The 23048-nt window shown below is 38.2% G+C and overlaps 1 pseudogene; it reads left to right on the top strand.

Moving 5' to 3' along the window:
* Nucleotides 1–806, top strand: LOC148018110 (V-type proton ATPase subunit B 2 pseudogene; annotated as a pseudogene).
* Nucleotides 807–23048: the final 22242 nt, after the last annotated feature.

Genomic DNA, 23048 nt, shown 5'->3' with positions numbered 1-23048 from the left:
GCTATGTGTTTGTGGCCATGGGAGTGAACATGGAAACTGCTCAGTTTTTCAAACATGATTTTGAAGAAAATGGCTCAATGGAGAGAGTTATTTTATTCTTGAATTTGGCAAATGATCCTACCATTGAGCGTATTATTACTCCTAGGATTCTCCTCACAACAGCTGAGTATCTAGCATAAGATCTTGGCAAGCATGTGCTTGTTATTCTCACAGACATGAGTTCATATGTTGATGCTCTACAAGAGGTCCCTATAACACGAGAGGAAGTTCGTGGTCGTCTTGGATATCCTAGTTATATGTACATTGACTAGGCCACAATTTATGAGCATGTAGGAAGAATCCAAGGGAGAAAGGGATCCATTACACAAATTCCCATTTTGACCATGCCAAATGATGATATTACTCATCCAATTCTTGATTTGACTGGGTATATCACTGAGGATCAAATTTACATTGATTGACAACTTCACAATTGACAGATTTATCCTCCAATCATCAATGTTCTTCCATCTCTTTCACGATTGATGAAGAGTGCTATTGGGGAGAGGATGATAAGAAAAAATCATGTGGATGTTTCAAATCAGCTCTGTGTCAACTATGCAATTGGGAAGGATGTGCAAGCAATGACGGTTGTGGTTGGAGAGGAGACCTTATCATAAGAAGATTTTCTATACTTGGATTTTGTTAAGAAATTTGAGTATAGATTTGTGGTTCAAGGAGCATATGACACACGGGAAGAGAGCTGTTTCGGTGAATTCCTAGGAAAACCTTGGATGAATTGTACAGCTAGGGATTCTAGGGAGTAGTTAAATACTTAGGTTCACATGATTGCTTCGGTCACATCATTCAGAATGAGAGTGTTAAGTCTTTGTTCAAAACTGCAGGAGCTAATATTCTATGAGTCGTTGCTAGTACTGATGTATTAGCTGGATATACGATTGCATGGAGTTGACTTCTTTCGGCAAGATTTATGGCTCTGATGGTGACCTCACCCTGAAAGTTGAGCAGATCGATGATGCAAGTAAAGAGATGGCAGTATATTCAAGGCATAGTCAATGGCATATTTTTGGAACATACATAGAAGATTCGACAACAATTTTTGTGGGACAGATAGGGTTGCAAGCAAAAAAATGTTTAAAGCTTAAAAGCTTTAAGCCATTAAGTCTATTGATTTTGTTTTCTAAACGTTGTAAGCTTTTAAAGCTTAGCTTTAAACAATCTAAACAAGAAGCCCACAAAGTTAAACTCAACGTGTGGAAGGAAAAACTATATAAGGAGGGTAGAAGAGGTGCAAAGGGCCCTCCTTGATCTCTCCATCAAGATCACGTATGAGAGGCTCTTGATTCGAGCTTTAAACTCCTCACCTCTTTGAAGCTTTGCCATCAAATTTGCAGAGAGAGGCTTGAGGCTGAGCATTGAGCCCCTCGCCTAAATTGAAGTTTTCGTCATCAAGTCGCATATGAGGGTGGCTTGAGTCAGAGCTTTAAGCTCCTCGCCCTCTTTGAAGATCTTGCAACAAGTTCTAGGAGAGAAGCTCTTGAGTTCGAGCTTTAAGCTCCTCGCCTCTTCGAAGTATTCGTCATCAAAATTCTATGAGAGTGGTTTGAGTTAGAGCGTTGAGCTCCTCGCCGAGGCTATAGAGTTTGAGCATTGAGCTCCTCGCCCTTCTGGAAGTTCTCTTCATCAATCACTTTCCACCTACTCTTCTCTCAGTTTGAGATTCAACCTTGTTCCAATTGGCGAGTGATATTTTGCTTGCTTGAAAGAGACATGACAAATTTCTCAACATTGACATTATCATATCAATAAACAAATTGTCATCACATGTTCCATCTCGAACTAATCATATGTTTTTTGATAATATCCTTTAACTTCCCTTGACCAAGTGTCTTTTGATCTTGTAACTTGTCTATATCTTAAATCAAAGAATTTGTTTTCTCATTTGTCTTGAATCTAAAATTCTTTTGGATAATTATTTTACATTGAGTACTCCCATCGCAAAGCATCCCTGTGGCAAATGACTTTCAAGAACCCCACGGAAATTCCGTGCCTGGTGAACCCAATGTGAAAGCATTGCTTCTAGTAATTGAGATGGAAGACTCTTCGAATAATCCACCCTCTTCATTGATTGCTTCTTCATTTTCAACTGATGAGATGAAGACTTTATTACAAACTCTTTCTTCAGCCATTATGATATAGAATCAATAAATGCAGTTATCTACGTAGCAACAACAACAGTTACATTAGTCAATAGCTGAATCAACAACGACTATTGCATTAAGAATAGAAGCATACGCTTGGTGCGACCAAAGTGATCAAGACTGTGGTTAGTGACCAATTGGAGCAATTACTTCTTACAGCTTCTCATGCCTACTTTGTGGGTTCGAGTGACAGATTTGTTTATGCAAGACTCTAATCGGAATGTTTTCAAGAAAGCACTCAAATATGAATATTTTCTGGAGGATTATGGGATTGCTACGCAAAATACATTTAGAGAGTGGGTCTATCATCTCAACAAAGGACTTTTTGCTTCTAAGTTGTTGCAGGAGTTCAAAGAGCGATACAACCAATTGGATGCACTAGAGAAAAGAGCTCTAAACTCAGAGAAAGTGGAGTTATTCTTGTAGGTGGTTGATCCTGCACTTCAAGATGAGTTGGGAGAGCTACTAGAGGACCATAGACAGTCTATGGGATTGAAGACGGATTGGTAGGATGCTATCAATGCGGTTTCTACTCTAACAAAGAGGTGGAGATGGAAGGCTCACTTGCACAATGGGATGCACTCACCATCAGTGATGTCTTCTCCTACCACAACCTCTCCTACTTCTCCTATTGCACCATCCACTACTTCTCCTATTTCTCATCATGTGTCTCCAATTTCAATTCCAACCTCTTCTACTCCTACAAATTCTTCCAGGAATGATTGTGTCCATCATTGCATGTGGTGTGATAGTCCAAACCATGAGCGGAAGGACTACCAAGATTTTGAAGAGGCGAGAAGGCTGAAGTTGGTAGTTTGAAAAGACAAGATGATATGTTTTGGAGATACAATATAGATGATCAAACCAAATTTTGGTAAGGGTGGTATGAAGAAATTGTTGGAGGAGTCTCTTTTGCCCTCTTCTTATGTGATGTGAGAGGCGGGAAGTGAGTTCATTGCCTATGGTCTTCAATTAGAGCAATTGTCGAACGACAAATCTCCTTTATGGTCCTATACATTGCATGTAGAGAAAAAGGGAAAAGCTTCATCATCTGGACTTTCAGCCATAGGTGATGTGATAAAAAAAGGGACTTGATGGGATGATCGAGTTGATGTCTTTTCTATCTATGCTTATATGGCAAAATCTCAAGGATTTGAAGCGCTTGTTGAGAAGAAGTGGAAAAGAGATAATGATAAGCTTGAAGGATCAAAGAGGGTGACTCGAAGGAGTGATCCAATTTCTCAGCCTCTTCTTCAGGATCAAATCAGAGTATGGTTGATATTCAGATGTCGAATCTCAAGGATTTGAAGCACTTGTTGAGGAGAAGTGGAAAAGAGATAATGATAAGCTTGAAGGATCAAAGAGGGTGACTCAAAGCAGTGATCCAATTTCTCAACCTTCTTCTTCAAGTCCAAAGCAGAGTATGGCTGATGTTCAGATGCCGAAAGTACAGGAAGATTAGAAATCCCCAAAAACAAAGGATCCGAAGCCGAAAAAGCAACCTAGATTCAAGCTGCTTTCTAACATTGAGACAACTACGGACTTGAAAAAGGTACTTGAGGATCAGTTTCTTAACTGCAAAATCGAATTCACTCTTGGAGAAGTCTTGGGGATTGCCAAAAGATAATTTCATGATGTTATCATCGACATCATTAAAAGAAAACGATAGGTTATTAAAGAGCTGACATAGGATATGATCCATTGAGAGGCTTTAGCAGTTGCTGAGGCTATTATCTATGCGTTGCAGATTGAGGAGATTGATTCTGATGAGGAGATTACTGAGGAGTCTACAGATGGAGCTTTATGTATGCAGTTCAAGAAGACTCTTCAGCCTTAACTTCAACCCATATAGTATGCTGAGAGTGATGATGCGCCTAGATTGGTGCCTCATATAGCCATTTTTCTTATAGTCACTCGGCTCCTACAACTACGGAGATTGTAGTCAAATCTTGGTGAGATAGAGATCCCTTGTGTTGCTCTTTTGGATCATGGCTTTGAGATTAATATCATAGTGTGTGGATTGTATGATACTGGTAGATGGCCAGTTGATGTGGATCATGGTTGGCGCATGCGTCTGGCCAACAACACTATAAGAGATTTGTATGCTGCTTATCCAAACTTGAAGATTTCTATTGGATATGTGGATGAGTCTTATCATTTCTTTGTGCAGAATTCTTGTTCCTATCCTATTATTTTGGGGCAGCCATTTATTGTTGAGTTTCGGATAGAGACTAAGGTTTTGGACAATGGGTTTGCCAATGCACGGATCCGAAGCAAGGATGAAAAGAGGGCTCTCCAATTCATGACAGTTTGTAGCAACCATCAGTGGAATAAGGATTCCTTGAGGGATTCCCCTCTTCCATCAAGAGAGCTTGATTTTTGTTAGGTACCACTGTCTTGCGAGACGACGGTGGTATGAGACAGGGAAAGCTCTCGCCTCCTGGCAGTCATAGTTTTTCCTCATGTGTTTATGGTGTATCTACTGAAAGTACATTGTGTTTTCAGCATATTTCAGACATGCCTAGAGCTCCCAGACAATATATGAAGAGAAAAGAGAAAGAATTGAAGCTTGCATGTGTTTTACAGGATGAAGACACGGTAGATGGTCTCTATGATGGGCTGTCATGTTTGAATACTATGATATTTTAACATTACTAAAAATTGAAAATCAAGAGTTGTCATATGTCTTACAGGTCCATCCTCTGGTGATGTATTGCAATATAGCTAATTTCATGTTACAAGAAAATTTGGGTGCTAAGAATTCTCAGCAAAAAGTGTTCTTTGTTGAAATATTTTAGCAAAAAGAGTTAGGTGCTGCTGTTTATACACAACAAAATTTGTGTTTACTAGCATATTTACAATAAAGGTTGAAATCTGCATGTTGTAGCAAAGAAGCCAAAGTACATACAAAATATAAGATAGTTGACAAGGTTAGATCAATTTGCAAGACAACTACCCTTAGACAATGATGAGATGATTAGGAGAGCAGCTTTGTAGCCTCCTTTACGTGATCCTGCAGGTATTGGCTACAAGTTTTCAGCTGAGACATTAAAAGAGATGAAGATTGTGATTGAAGATTTTTTGCTTCCAGCAGAGGTGAGATGTTTTGAAGAGATATTGTGAGTAGACATGGGAGAGCTTTTACTTTTTTCCCGCATGAGATTGGATGCATTGATCCTAGGGTTGTGACGCCTATGGTTATTTTTACCATTCTGCATGTTCCTTGGAATCTACGGCCTATTCCTATGCCTAGGGCTCACTTGCCTAAATTGGTGGAGCTTTTGAATGAGCAGATCAAGATGGTAATTCTAGAACCATCTTTAGCTCCATATTCTAATAGATGGTTCACATTTCCTAAGAAGAATGGGACACTCTGATTCATACAGGACTTACAGTCGGTGAATAGAGTCACTATACGGAATGCTGGTGTAGGTCCTATTGTGGATGAGTTTGGGGAGGCTTTTGCTAGATGTGCTATCTATTCACTTGGTGATCTTTATTCCGGCTATGACCAGTTTTGCCCTTGAGAGCAAAGATTTGACTACAATGAAGACACCTTTAGGCATTGTACGGATGTGTATGCTTTCACAGCGAGCTACTAATTTGGTTGCTCATATTATGAATGGAATGAACAAGGTCTTATGAGATTTTATTCCTGAGCTTACCATGCCTTTCATTGATGATGTGCATGTTAAGGGTTATTTGGAGAAAGAGAAGGATGATACTTTAGATGATCATGGATGCAAGTGCTTTGTGGCCATGCATATCAGAGATGTTGCATGAAGGGCGAATTCACTTCATTCATCTTACATTTCTAAATCTCTAACATAACAAACACATTAAATTTGTCAAAATTCAAAAGAAGTGTCTTGTAGGTTTTGACTTATTTTTTTTAGTAATCTCTCTTTAGTATTCTAGGTATGAGCAAATGTGGGTTGGTATATTATGCCCCTAATTTTAATTTTTTATTTTGTAGATTTGGTTTTGTGAGTGATCAAGAGGATGACTAAAAGAAAGTTTTCTTTAGAGGGAATGGAGGAGGAGGATCTAGAGGATACCTGTGATAAAAAGCTCTTTGATTTTCTTCATGCAATTGGAATTTCATCTAGATTTGTTTACATCAGAGATATGCTCAATGTTTCCTTTGATTTGAAGAGCTCTTGAAGGATCTTGAAGATAAATTGAAGGATTTTACTTATGCCAACCTTAGAGTGACAACAATCATTTAAGTATGACGTGAACCTAACCAAATCCTCTCTATTAATCTAATTCTTAAATCATGTTTCTCTTATTCTTTAAAACCTAGAGAAAAGTTAATTTTATGAGGATGTGAGATAGAAATTGGCTAAGCTCTCTTTAACAAGAAACTCAATCCCAACTTAGACAATCTACATTGGATAGACCCATGAGGGACACCATAGGATGATTTTGGTCCTCTTTTTACCTGTACAACTTGTCATATCAGCTCCATGCTAATTAGTATCGCCATATTAACACATGTATTAAATTCCTAGTTTTCATTTCTTTGAGCTGTATGTTCTTTCTTACCTAGATGTTTCATTTTAGTTATCTCCTCTTGTTTGTACTTCTATAACTATCTTTTGATTCTTCTTCTTTTTCTTCTTAGCTATCCTCCCAATTAGCAATTTCCTAATTCATTTGTAGCAGGGGGACCTTATCATGTTTAGACTTTAATAAAATAGCCAATGTCCGCTCTCTCTCAGGTCTCATACGCAAACCCAATGATCATGGATTAGCCTTTCCCCTAAGTTTAGGGTTAAATTGATGTTATGGCCCTAAGGATGCCACCCTTTTATATATTTCCTTTTTTTGTCATTTACCCTAATCGTATGTAGATTGGGATAGATGTTTTTATGAGGTTTTTATAAGGGGCATGAGTTAGATTAATATAATACTTTCCTTCTCCTTAAAAAGTTCTAGGATTAATATAGCACTTTCCTTATGCTAAAAAGGTTCTAGGATTAATATAGTACTTTCCTTATGCTAAAAAAGTTATACATTTACACTATAATAATGAAGGTATGTACATATTTTTGTTTGCATATGTGAAGGTGTGATCATAGTTTTGAATCATGCAAAGAACTTGAAATCCTAGCCATGCTACAAATGAAAGTTCATGGCTCTAAAGTTGTGCATGAAATAGTTGAAGGATCACATTTACTCTCTCTCACAAAAAGTCTATGAAAATCTTAAAAGCAATGGAAATTTATTGAACACATAGAACTAGCATAAAACCCTCAACTCCATTCCTTGGTTCATCAATTAGCCACCCATGGAAGCATATGCAAGCTCAAGTAACATATCCCTCCACGAGTGCTCACCATGTATATTGTTCCATATGAACTCTTGGTGAGCCAATCCTTCAAAAATAGTAGCCGCATTGATCAATTAAGTTTAGTTTTGAAAGCTCACCAAACCATGCCTCCCATGTGACCTATCATCTTCAATAATGACCATATTCTAGTTGCCAAATAAACAATGCTTCCACGTGTATAACTTCTAAATGATGTGTCAATAGTTCCTCTCTTTCACAACTATGATTAGGAACATATATACTCTAACAATATCCATCATCGAACCATTGCATGAAGTGTTAATCTCAATGAAAACACTTTCACCACTCATGATCAACATTTATTCCTAGGAAATGATTTACAGAAAAGGGGTGTACTACCACTACCCTAAATTGGGGTATTAGAGAATTGATTGTAAGCATGGAGTAGAAAATTAGGTAATGCCCACATTTTTCCTTTTATAGACAAAGGATATTCAGTAACAAATACATCTTTCCTATCCATAAAGTAAAGGAGCCTAACATTCTAGGAATAACAATTGATTTTTTTCAAAGCAAAGTTAAGAGTCTGAGCCCAATGCTTTGAGTGCGTTGTATAAGCTTCTAAACCCCAATGAATTCCTCACCAACTTCTTGAGGGAGGTCTTAGCTCCACTCTTTTCCTCATCTTGTGATTTGTCCTTTCCCTCTTTTTTCAACAAAGCATTTGGTGATTTATTTTCCATGTTTGTAGGCAAGGTAGAGTGTGTATTAACATCCTTCAATTGTATTTTGGTTGTCATGGTGCACTCGTTCAAAGGTCATTGGCAACCGAGGGTTTTGATTTACCTAACTCATCCACTCTCATGTTGTCTTTTGGATTACCACTTGTAGCCCCATCAAGACTCTCTAAGAGGTAATTGTCTCATTATCCTTCCCTTTTTTGAGGCATTCTCTTGTAAAGTGGTCTACCTAATGACAAAGACAACATGCATTAGGAAAGGGCAAGAACTTTACCTTTCAAAGAAGTTTCAAAATCTTGCAAGTAAAGGGATTTTTAGGGTTCCACTCTCCTATCCCATAGCATACAAAACCAATGACAAAGCTCTCATCACCACAAGATGAAGAGGGAGTAATGATAGAAGCTAAAACAAATACCAAAGAGAGAGGTGCAATACATACTTCCATTAACCTAACTTTAATCAATATGAAGGAAAAACCACACATGGAAGAGGTGGAAATTCCTCTAGAGGTAGATGAAGAAATATATGTAGAGGAAGTACTTTTCACACCACTATTTTAAGTTAGAGACTGGGTGGGGGCCCTTGTACCTCCCCTTCCCGAGAGGTCACCCATCCTAGTATTGTTCACACCATTGTGCGCTTGAATGGAAGTTTCCCATAATTGGGTTAGCCATCTAGCCCCCAAATCTTAAGGTCATGGATGACCTTTGATCTATCTAATTATGGAAGTCTTTCTCGTTTGGCCTAGGATTCAAACCTAGTCTCAACTCATCATCGCTACATTGATAGTGAGCTATTTTTCTCTAGTAAGTATAGATTGCATTTCCAACACCCCCCCCCCCCGCTCAACCACACCTTGGTTGAGGTCCTAGTGCCACCCAAGCTCAGTAGCCTAAGCTTTGATACCAAGTTAGAAATTGGGTGGGAGCCCTTGGGGCCCTTGTACCTCCCCTTCATGGGAGGTCACAAATCCTAGTATTGTTCACACCATTGTGCACTTAACCAAAAGCTTCCCATAAATGGGCCATCTTTCGATCTATCCAATTATGGAAATCTTCCTCCATTTGGCCTAGGATTCAAACTTAGTCTCAACTCATCGTCGGTGCATTGACAATGAGCTAGTTTTCTCTAGCAAGTGTGGATTGCATTTACAACATTTTATGTCATATTTTTCCAACTTTTAGGGATGCAAAAGATTGTTACTAAAGGCTAAGTACTTTCAAAGAAAAATCAACAAACTTTATGGATCAGGAATGCTTGAAAAGCAATGACTTCAAGTATAATCTTCTCTCTAATATAATGATGGTTAGTAATGTAATTTTTGGAAGAGATGAAAACCCATGCTGGATAGATAGTGATGGAGCTCTTGAGAGAACACCAAGAAAACAAAAAAGAGCTACTAGAAAACATATGTTGTATCACATCAACAAGCAACTTCTTATTCTCTTAGCAAACAAAATCAAGGAAAATAAATTTACATACCATCATGGAAAAATTCTCCCATGGTTGAATTTTAAATAATCATATATAATTCTTTATTATCAAGAAAAATAATTAAAAACACATTCATATGCTAATCTTAAATGAAAATCATCTCATAGTATTTCAGATAATGTACTCAATGATAGTTGTCTTCTCTCACAATCTCTCTCAACAAATACATAATGTATTTATATAAGTGCCATCCTTCTCTCTCAATCACTCTCTCTCATGCTCTCTTGAAAGAATACAATGGAATAATCATTAATCACCCTCTCTTGGTCATGGAGACACTCCCCAAAAGGTATGCCTAATAGAAAAGTTCATCAAAGTCACTATAGTGTCTCTTCATAGTCCAATACTATCATTGTCACTACACATCTTCACTTAAGTTTTCAAGTTGTGACTTTCTTAGGTATTAATCCATCAAATAGAACCCACATATAAGCATGCAGAAGGGTACAAAGACATATAGAAGCTTTAAAAACTAGATAGCTAGGAGAAAACCAATATCATAAAGCAAAATATTCAAACTAGTACAACTATAACCATGAAGCCTCAAATAGAGAGAAAACAATGCTTTATAGAACCATATAGAGGCAAATAGAACCAAAGGGAGCATAAATAAAACGCAAATAGAATCCATTAGAATAGTGTAAACTAATCAAACACCATAATGAGCTATGAAAATATATCCAAATATCCCAAGCTCATAAAAACACTCTCAAAACCAATAATAAAATGATTAAACATCTCCAAAACTCTAATTAAAAAGATGATTTAGCTCTTAAAATAATTAACAAAAGAAAAGAAAAAAACTCGATCATTTTAGGCACACAATGTATCCCTACACTTAGCTTGGGAGTTTCCTCAAGACCTTGGAAAAAGGTAAAATAAATAACCCATCCAACTAGATAGCATATGTTTATCTTTATCAACATCATGAACTTGAATAACAAGCCAATATATGACCCCAAGTAAATCTTCAAGGCCTAATATAAGAATGAAACAAAAAAAATGGTGAATCTTTATCTATGAATTCATTACTTAAAGTGAAAAAGTTAACTAGTAAAGGATGTAAGAGGTTTCTTCATCACATTCATTTTTGACACAATTAAAAATGTTTAGTTGTAAACACCATAGAAGTATCACGATTTTCAATCAAACTAGCTTCAACCAATGATCCTCCATAATATCCACAATTTAAAAAGGATGAACTCACACATAACAATGAAGAGTGAATTATATTACATTTATTGATCAAGACACATCAATAGACTTGTTGTGGTACAAGTATTTCCTAAACTACATGCTCAACTTCAACCTCTCCATAGCTATGTTCTCATCTACAAAATATGTAGGAGCATTCTAAAGAAACTATAAACAACACATCCTCTCCCAAGAGAATAATAAACCTAGTGGAAAAATACGTTGCATTTTATGTTATTTGAAATTCATTTTTAATGCAAATAATGGTCAAATATCACATTAGGTCATATTATTCAATGACACATTAGCATGTTAGGAAATGGCCAAATATTGCTTACATTTTGTATGAAAACCTCTTCAATCTAAATGTTTTAAATTGAAGATCTTTTTGTATATAGAATTGGATGAATTCTTGATTCTTCCAAGTGTGGTGCAAGCACTTGTGTTTAAACATCTTGCTTGAACTTGTAAGAAGCTTACAAATTGAAAAATTTAAATGAAATATTTGTTTTTTAATGTATTAAAATATGTAGCTTCAAGTTAATATTAAATTATAGATAGTTAAATTAGATTAGTTTAGTAAATTTTGTTTAGTTAATAAAATTACTTAATAATTATATATCTAAATTAAATAAAATAACTATTTTAGTCATATAATTAATGTAATTAAATAATTAAATTAATTTAAATAATTATAAAATTAATTAGTTTAAATTAAGATAGATAAATATATATATAATAAATTTTAATTAATAAATATAACTATTGAATTACACAAATATATCAACATATAAAAATTATGATATAATAAGTATTATGTGAATAAGTTATTAAAATATATAAATCAATTAAATTTCTAACAATTAGAATATAAGAAAATCATGTAATATAATGGTTAAGTAATTTGATAATTCTATTGTGTTAGAAAAACTCTTGCACTTTAGAATGATTGTAATGGTTAAGGGTTTATTTTATTGTGTTTAAAAACTTTCTCACACTCCAAAATAAGCTCATGAGTATTGTGTTAGAGCATATCTCACACTTTAAAATGAGAGATTGTAGAGAGAGAAATAGATGATAGTTAGAGTAAAGAGAGAAAAGAGATAATAGCGAGGGTAGAGCTGTTGAGAGTGGAAAAAGACTGGATTTTGGACTGATTTTTGTTGTTTTTAAGGTCTGAATGATTGATTTTTGATGAATTTAGAGTGATGTATGGTTGATAATGAAAGTATTTGAGAGTGTTTTGGATGATATTGATTATGTTTTGGAAGTTCATGATGATTCTCAGTAGAGATATGAAGCTCTGTGATGTTCTGATAGGTTCTGTTGAGGTTCTGATTAGTTTTGTATACCTTCTGTATAGCTTCTGTTTTGTTTTGATTTTCTTTTGTATGAAGCATGGATTGATGATTGATAAAGATTGAGATCTTTTGGAAGTTGATTGAATAGTTTTTGATAGTTTGGAATGGTTTTAGTATGAGTTATGAGGTTCTGATGACCTTCTGTAACCCTCTGTAGACCTTCTGTAGAGCCTCTGTCTCTACTTTGTCTTTGTTCTGTAACTGTACTGTAGCTGCTCTGGTACTGTACTGTAACTGTTTTGTAGACCTTCTGTAAGTGTTCTGTAGAATGTATGTATGACTTTGAAAAAGTTTTCTAACCTTTGGAAAGGATGAATCTAAGTTCAAAAGAGCTAAAACAAGTGGAAGAAGCTGCTGAAAACTGAAGAGAAGACTAAGTGACAGTGACAGTAGTGAGTTGTGAAGAGACATTGTAGTGGCTCTGGTGACCTTTCATATAAGATATACCTCTTGGGAGGTGCATCCACAATCTAAGAAGGATTATTGAGGGTTATTATGAGATTATTGTAGTGAGGATATGATGTACTATTGATAGAGAGAGAGAGAGAGAGAGAGAGCCAGAGATAGCCAATTCTATCAAAATAGTGTAACTGTATATGAGAGATTGAGAGAGAAAACTATGAAGACATTGAAGAAGGATAATATGTGATTGATTTCCATTCAAAAATGGTGTATTATTTTGTGTTCATTGTTATATTGAAGGATTCTATGAAGAAGTTGAAGATTATGATTGATTCTATCAAATCCGTGGGAGATATCTACTATGATACTGCGTGAAGATTTGTTGTTTTCTTTGTTTTGATGATCAAAAGAATGAAATAAAAGCTTGTTGATGTTACAAGATATATTTTCTTGCGGTAGAATCCCCTTTTCCTTGGTGTTCCTCATGGGGCTCCATGTTTTTGGTGCGCAACCAGGGAAACTTGCCATCAACAAGCACTAGAAGAGGTTGAAAATGAAGGAAATGGCATTACCAAGAAGAGGAGAATTCGATGGATGTTTGCAAAGTTCCTTCTTCCACTGAAGAGTTGGAATTTCTCATTATCAAAGCCACTTTCCATAAGAAGTTCATCCCACAATGGCGGAAACATATCACCATCATGATGCATGCTCTATGTGGTGGACTGTTTCCTCTTCCTGTTGAAGCAGCATAAACTTGCATCTTGGTGGCAAACTGTTTGGGAACAAATTGAAGAGCAAAAAAAGAGAGAATGACCATCCATGGAAGATTTGGCATTCATTGAGAAGTTTCCCGACATCATCAAGTGGGAGATTATGAAGAAGTTTCAGGAGTCTTGGTCCGTAGAGGTTCACGAAGACAAGAAGGAAAAGAGTTGGAATTTGTTCGTGGATGCTCAACAGCAAGGTACATGGGATGCTTGGTGCATTGACAATCTTCTGCTTGTCCAATTAGCAATCCACTGGAAGTTGGTAGACAGAGTGTTTTTGACAACATATACTGTTGAAACCCTTAGAAGCTGGCATTATTATAATGATGCAACAACGATCCTAAGAAGAATGAGTTTTGATACTTTCAGAACAAAATATCTTCCCCTCTGTAGTGGTTTGAAAGCTGAGTTCAAAGATGTTGAAAAGAAGGAAGTAGAAGAGATGTTGGCCAGAGAATCCATCAGAGATTGAAGCCCTCTCTGATACTATCCTGTTGAGTCCAGACTAACTCGTTGAAGCCAACCCCCTGATGAATGACGCAATAAAGAGGCAAGCATTGGAACGAGTCTAGAGGTACGTGAGAAGAGAGAAGGCAAAAATCAAAGCTGAGAATGAGCTTGTAGTCCCATGGCGACTCAAGGTCCCCTTCCTAGTCAGATTCGTCTTGGAAATATTGATGATAGGCCAGCAAATATAGTCCCATTGCCAGTTTTTAAGGGAGAGTACAATGAAGACCCTGATCTTCATGTAGCAGAATTCATGGTAGCATGTGTGGCTAACAATGCCAAAACCCTTGAGCATTGGTTAGCAATATTCCCCGCCACTTTCAAGGGCGCGGCATTTCAGTGGTATGAGAGACAAGTAGGAGGAACTTTTGGCACATGGGACGTTGGCCTTCCTCACTAAATTCAGGCGTGAAGGTTTTGAAGAGCGGATGCGAGAGGAGTTCATGAACCTAAGTCAGTCCTCTGGAGAAAGAGTAGAAGCTTATGTCTCGCTAATGGAATCCATCTTAAAGAGATGGACTAGCCATCATTTGGATGAAGGAATCCAAAAAGGAGTGTTTCCAAGGGGCCTACAACCAGAAGTTCGCAAGTTCGTGGAATTGAGAAGACCAGTCGATCTGCAAGCTGCAGTGGACGGTGCAAGACTATATGACGAAGTTGAAGCAAGACTGTCAATGACTCCAGGAAGGGGAGCCTTACCTCCTCCCATGCCAGGAATAGTCTACCCACCAAATGCAATCCCAAGGATAGTTCCCTACCCCTATCCCCAAATGCAAATAGTGTCGCAGTATAGTGCACCTAATCCAGTGTGGTCACTGCAGACGACAGTGCCTCAAATGATGGTTCAACCACAACAACAGTGGCCTCAAACAACTCCTCCAATGGCGACTCAACAATAATGGAACCCTACCAATTGGAATCAACAACCCCAAGTCTCAACAGGAGCTCTGAAGCAGAGCCAGAACAGAGGACCTTCTGGATTGACCCAACCAGTTTATGCAGTACATTAGGGCCAAAAACGCTTCAAAAAATGCACTTTTGTTAATCACGGGATTAAGGAAAGGGCCAAAGAGAGTTCGCCACGTGTGCAAGAATATGGTATTCTTGTCTCCTCTTTTTTAGAGATAGTGGAGTCCATTTCGTGATTCTCTCTTCTTTTTTAGCCAAAACCCCTAAAGTCTGACATGTTTTGGAGTCCCAAAGACGTTATTTACTTACAAATCTGACAAAATACATGACAGAGATGTGATGAAATTAATAATGAGTTTTTTGAAAGTCGGGAGATCTTTCAATATTGTTTTTGGCGCCCAATACATACTCATTTGGGTTCTTGGCGCTACTTTTTAGTTCATTCACCCCTCTTTGAGCTTCTTTCTCTGCGCTTTCATTCTTTTCATGGCTTCCTCCAGGCGCCCTTCTCATTTAATACACTCTTGCACAGTCTATAGCCAGGGAGTAGATGGAAATTTTGAGCCCAAAACCTTTGCTGTAAATGATTGGGTTACCATGCTGCCATCTTGCAAGGGCTCCCATAAGGTGAAAAGAAGAAAACGAGAAGATATAAAACATCACTGGAAGGGGCGTATCATTGCCTTCAAAATTATGCCCGAAGGCTGGTTTGTCAAGGTGCAACATGTTTACATGGCCAAGGATATGCACTTGCCTCCAAACGAACGTGTTCCCCAACAAACACATTGTAAGTTATAAGTTGAATAACGTATATAATTCTTTTCCATTTATGCAAGTTCTAACAAACGGTTCGTCATTGTAGATATCTTTCCGTCAACAAGTATTGAATGGCAACCTGTGGAAAGCCTAAGTGGGACTTTCCATGCCATTCATAAGGTATTGGCAGACATTATTTATGCTGATCAAACTGTGTCTTTTTATAGTGAATGCAAGGTTTTTATATATTATGCACAGTATGTGGTTCCCTCTAAAGTGGATAGGTATGGGAATATCGAAGATTTGCCATTGCCAAGTCTTTCATCTCTAAATTGGGAGATTCCTGACAAGGTAACAGTGCAGAGTTTCAAATTCAAAATATCTCAGGATATTAAAAAGTCCATGACAGCTGGAAGGATCTCAAGAAGAATACATTTATCATGGTTTGTACCCCTCCATATCTTCGTGGCTTGCTTCAAAACAGCAAATTTACAAAGAACGAAGGTATCCTGGTTAAGTAGAAACTTTTCGGAAGAGGATTTGGACAACACTATAGGGACGCATTGGAAATCTAGAGAGTGCGATCACAAAGGTGATATCTTGAGGTGCAGTGCATGCCCTCAATCCTTGGCTTTGGCTTACAGTATCCCTCGCCAAAATCTTGCTTTGGGCTTTGATTACAGGCGATACAAACTAAGATTGGGTATTTGGGTTCCCTTGGATTCTGATACAGATAACACACCATATAAACTTGTGGTGCACGTTTTTCCGCATGAAGTAAAGAAGGTGAATGTTACTTCCAATTGGAGTCTGAAAGATGTGAGGGATACCTTGGAATTGCTAGAAAATACATCCCCTAGATATAAGTTCAAAGTGAATGGTGTAACAATTGGTAAAAGAGCCGAGCGCTCTTTCTTTTGTACGAGTTGTTTGTCTCCCACAATTGTGAGTTTGGGGCCTTGAGAATGAAAACTTGGCAGGAATTTATCTTAATAGACTGTCCTTAAGATATTCTTTAATGGGAACTTCATAAGCTATCGTGAAGCAAGTCGCCTTTCGAATGTGTATAAATAAAATGTACATTGCATCCGATTTATAAGTGAAAATTTTCATTATTTATCTTAATAGACTGTCCTTAAGATATTTTTTAATGGGAACTTCATAAGCTATCGTGAAGCAAGTCGCCTTTGGAATGTGTATAAATAAAATGTACATTGCATCCGATTTATAAGTGAAAATTTTCATTACACAATGAGGTACAAAAATTGCATAAAAATGTACAAAGCCAAAATAATAAGGCTCGTGTATAAAATGTACATTACATTCGATTTACAAGTGAAAATTTTCATTACACAATGAGGTACAAAAATTGCATAAAAATGTACAAAGCCAAAATAAAAAGGCTCGTGTATGCTTATGTTTGCTATTTTCATTCTTTATCGATTTCTTCAAAGATATTTTTTCTCACAGGGCCTTTCTTTGATTGTTGAAAAAATTTGACCTTTACAGGTAGTCTCTTTTCTTGGGGCTTAAGAGGGGATGGATCAAATTTAAGAGGAGAGAGCACTGGCATTCCTTTTTTCTTAGACTCTGCAGCAGTGGTCCCATTGCCTTTTCCCTTGCCCTTGTCTTTACCATTGCCATTGTCCTTACCCTTTCCCTTGACCTTTCCCTTGCTTGTGCCCTTGGCCATTGAAGTTTTGGGAGGAAGAGGGGAGTCAGGATCATACGGTGTGATTGCTTTGTCTAGAATCAGCTCGATGCATCTCTCCCTTATCCACCAAACATATGATTCAGGATAGTCTCTACACTGTAAGAATAAATATTATAAGTTAGTGAAAAGACATCATGATAAGGGTTACACAAACATCAAATGAAATAAACTTACATTCACTCCTTCTATTTGTAACAGCTTTGAATCCACTGTTCTGCAAATGTTTGAGATAACTCTCCATCCACAAGAATGCGCATCGCTTTGCAATGTTCTTGTAGAAGAAAAGTATACGGCCTTTGAGGATCAGCAAGATCCTCGTATGTTGTATCCAAAAATGTAGAAACGAGTCTAGCAGCACTGCAAAAGGAAGCTTTGTAAGTTCAAAATATTATTTATAAAAGAAATCAAAGTAAGTAATTTTCTTCCAACATACATTCGTGCTTGACCGTGAACACCGCTGAGAGAATTCATAAAGATAATTTCCCTTGAAAGACAATTAATGTAGATGAGACTCCAATGCCCTCTGCAAATTCATAAAAGAGGTGAGTAGAAGGGTGAAAGCAAATGAACATAAATTTTCCTCTACAGAAAAAGAAAAATACCTTTCTACATAAGGGAAAAAGATGTGGTAATTTCTCACACTATCGAAGCTACGAAAAAATGGTGAAATATTAGAACCAGATTTTGCAAAAAGTCCCACAGAGAGAAGTGGATCAACAATGTATATGGTTCTTCGGATATCGAGAGTGAGAGAGGAGACCAATGCCCTGCAGATAATAGCAAAAGCTATTCAATACCAATTTCATCCAAAATATAATTGAACCTATAAGACTTAACTTATGCAACAAAAAACCTTACCTTATGCAACAAAATACCACGGAGTCAGATAGTTGGAGATCCCTTTTTTCCAACATGGGCTTGTCCTCGGGAGATATACTAAGATATTCCTTCTCAGGTTCCCCAGCAACATTCACAAGAATCTGCCCATACACTTTGCCCATCCTCTCGCTGTTGACGGGAGCAAGTGATGCGGCTTTCCTCTTGTAAATATCGTCTTCAGTTTCAAACACCTCCTGATTTTCTTCACTCAAGAAAGCCTCCTGCTGGGTGGCACCCCTTGTAGGGTAAAGGTGACTAACATCCTCAACATTTAGCTTTTTCTCTTTCCTGGACAATTTTGGGGGAACGTTAAGGATTTCAAAGGCTTTTTTATCATTGGAAGGCAAGGGCCTCAGGACTTTGTCAAACCTATACCTCACTCTGCTGATGATGCTGAAATCTTTATTCATAAGGGTGATCCTATGAGCATGGGCGGCAGCAATGTAAGCGTCGTTCATGAAATCAATAACAAAATCTTCTGCGGCCTCTTGCAGGGCAAGAATGGCTGAGAGTTGCCACTTCTTATTTAGACCAGAGACAGTTGCCACTTGAGACAATCTATCAGAGATCTCTTTAACCACCCTTATAAAAGCAGCTTTTGGAATGACATGCTGTGTAGCTCTCTGGGCTTTCCTGATCTCACTGAAACATCTTTGCATATAGAAGAACTTGGACTTCCTCTTTCTCTTTTGTGGCTTGGGGTGTTCAGTGGCTTCAGCAGATGTGGGCTCAGGTACCATTGTAGGGAATGAATCTTTCACAGGGTAAGCCTCATCCTTTGCTTCCTCAACTTCAGGTGAAGAAACATTTATAGAAGATGTAAGGACAACACCTGGTGTAGGGGGGATTTCTGTTGTAAAATGCTCTGGAGCTTGTGATGGACCAGCTTCTTCTACCCCCTTAGATTCATCAAATTTTAACTTTCTTCTACCCCCACTGTCCTTCCCATCTAGATACACTCTTCTTGCAGTTTGCTTTGTCCTTGCCATCCAGAAAAGCAAAAATAACAACCAGAAGGACAATAACTGAAAGACAAATTCGCGAGGAAAAAGACGAAATGAGCAATTCCAATACGGCGCGATATGAACAAAGCGAGCAGAATGGAACAGCGCCTTCGCTCCGTATTGGAGATCAGATGCCGATACGGCACGATAGGGAGAAAATGAGCACACCGTTTGGACGCCCTCGCTCCGTATTGGAGATCAGATGCCGAGACGGCGCGATAGGGAGGAAACGAGCACACCGTTTGGACGCCCTCGCTCCGTATTGGAGATCAGATGCTGATACGGCGCGATAGGGAGGAAACGAGTACACCGTTTGGACGCCCTCGCTCCGTATTGGAGATCAGATGCCGATACGGTGCGATACGGAGGAAACGAGCACACCGTTTGGACGCCCTCGCTCCGTATCGGCACACCTCTTTTTGCTAGCGAAAGGACTTGTATCGCACCGTATCAGTCCACTTGTTCGCACGTTGCCAGCACGTGTACACTTTTCATTATCAGTCCACTTGTTCGCACGTTGCCAGCACGTGTACACTTTTCATTATCAGTCCACTTTTCATTTTTTCGACCAAGTAATGACCAGTCCACTTGTTCGCAACGTGGTTATCGGCCACGTGTTGCCCAACGGCTACTGCCACGTGTATGAGACTAACGGATACTGCCAGGTGGCATAATCCGCGCCTACATAAGGGTGTGTTTCTTATCTGTACGGCTTTTTTCGGTTTCCGACCTCTGTTTCTACGGCGCGAGAGCGACTGTTGGTTTTCTTCGCTCTCCTCTCTTCGCTTCATTTTGGAGGTTCTCTAGATCTAGTCTTCTTTCAGCGTTCCTCGAGCTCGTGTGACCACCTTTTTTGTGGCTCTAGCGCTTCTTACTGGGATCACCGATACGGCGCGAGGGGGCCTTTCCGTCTGAGTCATTTCTCTCTTATCGCGCCGTATCGTCAGAAGTTGGAAACATGTCTGAACCCATAGAATCCAAGGTTTCTTCAGGAACTGGTAAAAGAAGAAGGCTTTCAAAAGGCTCAAGTGCATCAACATCTGATCAGCCTGTGTATTCTTTTTCCTCTCCATCCTCTGCCACCAGTGTGAGAAAGCCAAGTACATCTCCAGGGAAGCGAACGTCAGTAGTGAGAGGTCAAGGAGTATCAGAGCTCATTGATATCACTCCATCAGAGAGGCTACTTGATTTTATGCTTCAGAATGGAATGGATCTCTCATTCTATGGAGTTGTGAAAAATATTTTTAATCCTGATTGGGAACTTGACAAAGTTCTGAAATCTTGTGAAAAATATATAATGGAGGACTTTTTGGAGTTTGAAACTCTTGCAGGTCCTTCTGTTGAAGTTGGCACAATTGAATATGTCCATGTTCCCATTGGGTCAACAGGAAATGAAAAGGCAGTATTTACTAGAAAGTGCAGGGCCCACTCTCTGGAGAGGTTTCATTCAACAGACATATTTTGCTGCACTCATTCCAAAAACTGCAAGATGATGAGAAAATCTGCTGCTTTTATTATTTTCATCCTTGTCAAATACCCTGTGAAAGCTGAGGAGCAACAGTTGGAAGGAGCAAAGACTGCCAGCTTTTGCATGTTGGATGATCTAGCAGATGAAAGGGAAACAGAGGAGGTTGTAGATACAGATTTTGAGGCTTCCATTGCTGAGAATTTGGATGTTGCTCACTTCAAAGCTGAGACTATCATTGAGGAGAGCCAAGGAGATACAAACCCTCAACCTGATGAGAGTTCTCACCATATTGTTCCTTCCCTGCCATGTATACCTTTCAAGGACAAGGAGTACATTTTACTATCAGATATTCAAAAACTTTTTAATCTCAGGGAAGATTATTGTCTTGCAATTATTGCAGAGGCTTCTGATGCTGCAAATGGGATAATTGACACAGAAAATGAATCAAAGGAAGAGATTCTGAAACTTGATAAAGAAACTCTAGATGATAAGTTTATTGATGCTGGTGAGGCATTCTCTCTTTGTTTTGAAAAGGCCAAAGAATCTGAGAAAGAGTTGAGGATCACTGATGAGGACTTCGATCGCATTCAAAGCGAGCTCGGCATTTCCAATTTTGGAAGAGAGGAGTCTGAATATGTTAAAGAATTGACTAACACCAATGAGACAGCATCATCAATTAATTTATGGAATCCGTTTAAATTGGAGTACGATGAAAATCAAGTGGTAAGATAATTTTGAATTTGCTTTTACACATTGGTAGGTTTACATTTCATGCTCATTCAGTATGGGTTTTATTTGCAGTTGGAGATTGCCGATACAGATAACTTCTTGGGGCATGGCAAAGGATCGAGAGCTGCTAGTAACACCACCAAAGACATTGCACTCGGCCACTACTTGGCTAGGATTGACCCTGAATCCTTTTTTGTACTTCATAGTAGTTTCTCAGAGGACGCAGCATGGCCGATACTTTGTATTAAAGCTCTTACAAGGCTTCTAGGTTTCTCAGGATTACAATATAATGCCCACAAAATAATGTTTTTGGAAAAGACTACAGCAATTAGGATTTTTGGCTACGGTCCAGGTTACTCTGCTTCTAGAGCAGGATACTTTTTGGTGTTTTCATCCTACGCCTTAGCTGCAGACAGAACTGATGTAAAATCTATAGCTGGCTACAAGAGAAAAAAATTTCTACGTTATAGAGGAAAGATTCCTGAGGAGGAAGAGAATGTGAGAGTTTTGGAAAACTAGCTTTGTATATATTCTTTCTTATATATAAAAGTGCGATTGCTCATGTGTCATTGCCGTCTTTTATTTGCATTATTTGAAGTTGTCATCGAAAAAACCAGTTGAATAGCTCCTCCAAAGCATTGCTTTTTGTAACTCCTCCCCCATGCCTTGTGCTTCGAAAATAACTTGTGCGTGCTTGGTAGTGGGATTTTTCCATGCCTTGGTTGCTATAAGTTGCTAAGGGGCCATGCTCCTCCACAAAGAAAGGTCCATGAATATGAAGAATATGCTGCAATACAAAGTAACACAAATTTTATACCAATTGAAAAACCTATCAAAATAAACCCATATTAAATAATTATTACTTTACCAGATAAAAAGTGATATCTTTTTCTCCCCATGCCTCTTTTATCGCCTGAACAAGCTTTGTGATTGATCTTTTGAACTCTTCCGCATATGTATATGTTGTCTTATGTTGCTTGAGGAGTTTTAGAAAAACATCAAGGTGTATCCAGACCTCCATTCTAAGAAACGCAAGCCTCGGCGTGCTTGCAACATTTGTTGTGATCTCACGTAGCTCTCTCCAACACTCCCAAGCCGCATTCACCTGCTTTCCTGAATGATTTCCTAAGAATCGTCTAGCTTTTGAGCCTCCCATAGAGACATCGGCCAAGATATCTCTTGTTTTTCCTGAAAGTATTGGATCCTTTCTCAAGTGAACTTGGCCCCCATGAAATCCCATTTTCGATAGCAATGCCTCGCATTTATCAATACACTCATCTGATAAAGATAATGGCTTAATGGAATATGTGTAGTCAAGATGCAACCTGAGAAGCTTATCGATTATTCTAATCTCTGCATGCAAAGTACAAATATGAACATTCTTAAGAGAGATGGAAAGAATGGGATCCCAGATGTCTTCTATGTTTTTAAATTTACTCAAATCTATAGAGTCTCTATTTGGGGCTCTTCTTACTGGTCGCAAACTACTCCAATCTTTGGATCCAATACTTTCCATGCAATAAATGCAAGGATATTTTGCATTTGCACCATTACATATTCCAAGCATACATTTGATAGTTTTCAAATCAGCACTCATATGCCATTCCACATTAAATTTACCAACCCC

Source organism: Lygodium microphyllum, chromosome 21 (genome assembly GCF_053477565.2).
Source record: "Lygodium microphyllum isolate KBCC chromosome 21, Lygodium_microphyllum_v1.1.10, whole genome shotgun sequence".
Lineage (NCBI taxonomy): Eukaryota > Viridiplantae > Streptophyta > Polypodiopsida > Schizaeales > Lygodiaceae > Lygodium > Lygodium microphyllum.
The sequence above is the reverse complement of the archived record's forward strand: the minus strand, read 5'-3'. Positions and strand labels throughout refer to the sequence as shown.